The sequence below is a fragment of the Perca flavescens genome, chromosome 5 (assembly GCF_004354835.1).
Source record: "Perca flavescens isolate YP-PL-M2 chromosome 5, PFLA_1.0, whole genome shotgun sequence".
In the NCBI taxonomy this organism is placed as follows: Eukaryota; Metazoa; Chordata; class Actinopteri; order Perciformes; family Percidae; genus Perca; species Perca flavescens.
In genome coordinates, this window is record NC_041335.1 from 19,832,078 (window position 1) to 19,838,096 (window position 6,019).

Sequence of the window (6,019 nt, forward strand, 5' to 3'; positions counted from 1 at the left end):
TCTCTGCACGGAAAATCTATTGTAAAACAGTTGTAAACACAACTGCATAATATTATCATCCCTGTTTGGCTTATTAGGTTAAACGAAAGAAAGGGGCTTTGTGGGAAAAAGCATGATCATAGTCATGCATCATACTGCCATCAGTATATATATTTTTTTATATACTGCCCCAGTGATAACGTACTCCAGTGGATAAACCTTGATTTTCTGATTGCCCCTGGTAATACATTAGATACTATGTCATGTGTGGGTATATACCAACAGTCCTCTATTTTCTACGCTTAATATTGCTAGTACTCTAGAACTGAATATGTAGTCAACTGATGTAAATCTTTGTGTTACTACCATAAAAGTTGTACTTAATTCGTCTTAAATCCCTTTGCTTGTTAGGTGACCTCTCAAGTAAGACTGTACAAGAGGTCAAAGAAAAGCAGAGGGAAAAGCCAGCTACAATTTTCAGAATATCAGCCTACGCTTCATGGATAAACCTGGTTGCTACAACAAGCTGATGGGCCAGTACAGGGCTCTCATTATCTAGATTTATTCTCCATGACACAAAATCATGATGAATGTTTACATATTATAGACATCAAAATTAAAGACGCTGATTACACAAGCCTCAAACCCTCCCTCCCTAAACATGCTATACCCAGGCATTACTAGTGTTAACAATGGTACATAAATGAAATGATAAATTGCTCAAAGCATTATGAAGATACCTTTTTGAAGAATTCTGTGCAGTCTCGTGTGGACTCACTGACATTTCAAATAAAAAGTCCTACTCCCTCAATCTGTTGAAAGAGAACATGGCTCTGCATCAGACTGTGACATAAAATTGCATTTTATGCTTCTTTGGGGACAATGACATAAGAAGTTTTGTCTACAGCAGTCAGACTAAGAAACTAACCCAAAACAGCTAAAAATAATACCAGATACAGCATCACAATATTAAGTGTCACACATGCATTTAATTTTAGCAATAACCATGTAATAACTGCTACACAATCTTCAGACTTCTAAGAAAATGCAAAAAAAATACATATACAGCAACTTCTACTGAATATTGAGGCCATGTGAATCTGTAAACACCTTAGCGTAAGCCGATTGTTGAGGTAATAGTAAATATGAGCAACAGCTTCTGCACGACACAGCTAACTGTGATAGAAAGCAGATCAACAGATGCATTTTGTAAACAATACGTTAGCCAGCTGTAACGTTAACATGCCCAGTCTATGTGCTCTTCCTCAGGTCGCAGGAACTCAGCTGACAGCTGTGAGACTGACAGGAGGCAGCACAAAGGAACAGATGCACTGTGATGGTGGCGGCAGTAACGTAGTAAGTAGTGGGGGGCTGCATCCTCCAGTAGCCGACAACCACCGTACGCATTCTGCAAACTGGCTAACTGCAGAAAGCAATCGAACTGGAACTATTTGTTGTGGTCATGAAACCAAAACATATACGATTCCACTAACATGTCAACCAAACTCCAAAAGTTAAGTAACTATAGCTGAGTCTGTACCGTTAGTCGCTCAAAACATTTCAAAACAAGATAGCAATCAATACCAACATTAGCCCTGCCAAAGGCTACAGCAAACCAAAAGCACAACGTTAGGAGTCTAATGACAACCCAACACTTAGATAACGTACAGCTAGCTAGTTGACGTTAGCATTTATTACACTGTTTATCTTAAGTTAGCTGAACTGCCTGCTGCAGTCCGCTACTTGCGAACAAACCAATCAACGTTAACGTTACACTGCCAAGAGGTTGACTGCCTGGATCTTTAGAGCTAACCGCGAAGCTAATGTTACATCTAGTAGCTAAGATCACTAACGCAGGCCGCCTAACATTCGTTAACAACAATACTCGTTTTTAATAGCTAGCTAGTTATGCTAACTAGCTATAACTGTTGTTGGTTAGCTTCTGTTCCCTGTTCAATAAAAGGGACGGACGGCAATTCAAATAATACAAGGAAGCGCTTGTCGGGGTTTGATGCATGTTAGTCAATTTCCCTTAAACTCGGGAAAAATGCAATGTGTTGGAGTGGGTAACGTTAGAGGTAAAAGCAAAGGCACGGCACATAATTCCGTGGCATCGGCCCAATCCTCGGGCTCGACAAATGACATCCAGTTGAGGCCGTGCGCCTTGGCGGAGCAAAAACACACTTAGCTAGCTTGGCTGGCTAGTTCGCTAGCTTCCGCTACCTCCCGGTCAACGATTAACGACGCCGTAGGTGGTCTTGCAACAGAACATGTTTTTTAATGTTATTATTATATTCGCAATTCAAAAAGTTTGTTGCATAAAGATAGATAGGTGATTATATTTACCCTCGGATGTTCCGTTCAAAGGGAGGGTAATGTTTTAGCTTGGTTTGTGTCCGTGTCCGTGTCTCTAGCTCCCCCTTTCTTCTCTCTCGCAGCTCCTCCAGAAAGAACTCGATTGGCTTGCCAGCTAGCTGGTTAGCTAGCTTGCTAGCTATCAACAATAATCCGGGTCGGACTGATTCGTTGTTTTTCCGTCACTCGAGGGTGAATGTTTCAACGTACATTCATGGGGAAACATTCGTTCTTCGGAGTTTCAGTCGGTCTACGCCGACATAAACAATGAGTGCAGCCAATTTCGACAGTAAATAAGAAATATGACGATTGTTGCGTTCATCAAGAGGCTCTCCTCTCGTAGAACAAAATGCCGACCGGAAGTTCTGCCGTCTGACTGACCAAAGATCTCAGGAGTGACTCCCTCCATCGGCGCCAAACAAAATGCCATGCAACATTTTGTGTTTGAGCCGCTAGACGGCGCTTTAAGACAACTTTACCCAGAGCCGTATATATAGATCTCTAATATACGGCTCTGACTTTACCTTCTCTGGTAGCCTCTAGTAGGCATTTACATTTATAAAAAATAAAAAATAAAATATATATAACGTTAAACAAATCATAATTTTCTGGTATATTTATTAAATCACTATAAATCTCGTAACGTTACAGGTTATTCTTGCATACAGTAGGCCTAACTTAGGCCTAGGCATAATCATATTTTAATGTTAAACATTATTATGTAAATATAGCCTATAGTATAGGCTAGGCCTACTGTATCTACCTACACTAACGTTACACACAGATATTACAGATATAGCCTACGTCAAGTTGGACGTAATTGTAACTGTTTACTGTCATTGCATTTTGATTTATAATAGGCTGTTCTGTCCATAAAAATCTAAATCTGCGAAATAACTAACGGTAGAAACGGTAAAGGTAGTGGAGTTAAAACAACAATACAAAACGTAGGCTAGTGGAGTAGAAATAAAAAGTAGCCTATTATAAAATGTAAGTTAGTATAGCCTACAAGTCGGCCTACATCTCAAAATTTTACTTAAAGACAATTCTTGAGTAAATGTAGCCTTGTAGTTAGTTACTTTCCACCACTCTTTGTATGCATGTGTCTTGTCTGTCGGGTGTCAGGTGACTTAACACTTAGGCTAGGTTTATTCTTCAATGTAAAATATGTATTTAAATATAGACCTATATTATTTATACATAAATTATTAAAAAATATTTCAAATTTGAAATAGGGGTTGGATTTGTTGAGTTTAAAATTAAATCAAAGACGAGTCATGAGATTAAGATTATAAGCATTAAAGTTGATAAAATATCTCAACTTGTGCCAACACAGGGAAATAAATTGTGTTTAATAGTAAAATATGCCATATGTGCTAAATCTGCTACCATTAAAGAGATATGCTGACTGTTCATGATTGTTGCACGCTGCAAGATTTTGGTACCTGGCCAAACTTTCAGGAAGTGCAAAGCACAGTGCTTTGAAGGGGATCAAATCACTGTTTGACCTCAAGATGTCAGCATCGGCATTTGTTAAATATGATGGTGATCAGTATTCTGAGAAATAGTGCTGTGTTTGTTAGAGAGGCAATAACCTGATGGAAGACTGTAAATAAGGGTTCCTGGTTTGAAGCACCAATTCCAACAGGGAAAACGAGAACTGCTCTTCCACCCAACCACTAATGGTAGCGATGTTTCGATTTCTAAACGACACATGTGCAAAACTTTAACCCCAGTCTGCACAGCAGCAGTTCATGTGGACTAAACTTTAGTTCGTTTTTCATTGCTTGAACACATTTTCAAAACTTTACACAGTTATCCCATGGCTTCAACCACAACCTGCACTACATTGTGAATTTACAGCAGTTTGTTCAAATGTGAACGCACTGCTGTCAAAACTGTTAACCACACATTCAAAACAGAATGGATTTCAGTCTGGTTCATTTCAAACACTGCTGATTGCAATTTCAGCTGAAAGCCTAAGCAGGTGTCTTGTTTCAGACTTGTTAGTGAATACATACTGTGTATACAGTACAGGCCAAAAGTTTTGACACACCTTCTCATTCAATGCGTTTTTTATTTTCATGACTATTTACATTGTAGATTCTCACTGAAGGCATCAAAACTATAAATTATGTACTTAACAAAAACATGTCTTATATTGTAGTTTCTTCAAAGTAGCCACCCTTTGCTCTGATTACTGCTTTGCACACTCTTGGCATTCTCTTGATGAGCTTCAAGAGGTAGTCGCCTGAAATGGTCTTGAAGGAGTTCCCAGAGATGCTTAGCACTTGTTGGCCCTTTTGCCTTCACTCTGCGGTCCAGTTCACCCCAAACCATCTCGATTGGGTTCAGGTCCGGTGACTGTGGAGGCCAGGTCATCTGGCGCAGCACTCCATCACTCTCCTTCTTGGTCAAATAGCCCTTACACAGCCTGGAGGTGTGTTTGGGGTCATTGTCCTGTTGAAAAATAAATGATGGTCCAACTAAACGCAAACCAAATGGGATGGCATGTCGCTGCAGGATGCTGTGGTAGCCATGCTGGTTCAGTATGCCTTCAATTTTGAACAAATCCCCAACAGTGTCACCAGCAAAGCACCCCCACCCCATCACACCTCCTCCTCCATGCTTCACGGTGGGAACCAGCATGTAGAATCCATCCGTTCACCTTTTCTGCATCGCACAAAGACACGGCGGTTGGAACCAAAGATCTGAAATTTGGAATCATCAGACCAAAGCACAGATTTCCACAGGTCTAATGTCCATTCCTTGTGTTTCTTGGCCCAAACAAATCTCTTCTGCTTGTTGCCTCTCCTTAGCAGTGGTTTCCTAGCAGCTACTTGACCATGAAGGCTTGATTCGCGCGGTCTCCTCTTAACAGTTGTCTATTTCTGAGGCTGGTGACTCGGATGAACTTATCCTCAGCAGCAGAGGTGACAGCAGAGGTCTTCCTTTCCTGGGGCGGTCCTCATGTGAGCCAGTTTTGTTGTACCGCTTGATGGTTTTTTGCGACTGCGCTTGGGGACACATTCAAAGTTTTCGCAATTTTCCGGACTGACTGACCTTCATTTGTTAAAGTAATGATGGCCACTCGTTTCTCTTTACTTAGCTGATTGGTTCTTGCCATAAAATGAATTTTAGGGCTGTTGGCTGTGTATCAACCTGACTTCTGCACAACACAACTGATGGTCCCAATAAGGGAAAAAATTCCACAAATTAACCCTGACAAGGCACACCTGTGAAGTGAAAACCATTTCAGGTGACTACCTCATGAAGCTCATTGAGAGAACACCAAGGGTTTGCAGCGCTATCAAAAAAGCAAGGGTGGCTACTTTGAGGAATCTAAAATATAAGACATGTTTTCAGTTATTTCACAATTTTTATGTTAAGTAGATAATTAAGTACATAATTCCATATGTCTTCATTCATAGTTTTGATGCCTTCAGTGAGAATCTACAATGTAAATACTCATGAAAATAAAGAAAACACATTGAATGAGAAGGTGTGTCCAAACTTTTGGCCTGTATTGTGTATATATATATATATATATATATATATATATATATATATATATATTTATAGGTGGAAGCAATGGAAACACTGCACTCATTTGTATTTATAGATGATGCAGGTGCATGGCAAGAGAGGACAACCAATGTCATGATGAAAACTTGTAGCCTGATGC

General features: G+C 39.9%; 1 protein-coding gene across 1 annotated transcript in view; it reads right to left on the bottom strand.

Annotated features, from left to right (window-relative positions):
• Nucleotides 1-2,756, bottom strand: part of nipbla (NIPBL cohesin loading factor a) — a 34,694-nt gene extending 31,938 nt beyond the window's left edge. Inside the window, exons 1-2 of the mRNA XM_028577316.1 lie at nucleotides 2,326-2,756; nucleotides 720-791 (exon numbers count right to left, since the gene is read on the bottom strand). The gene's annotated coding sequence lies outside the window, so the exon portion shown is untranslated. The remainder of the gene's footprint in view (nucleotides 1-719; nucleotides 792-2,325) is intronic.
• Between the last annotated feature and the right edge of the window lie 3,263 nt (nucleotides 2,757-6,019).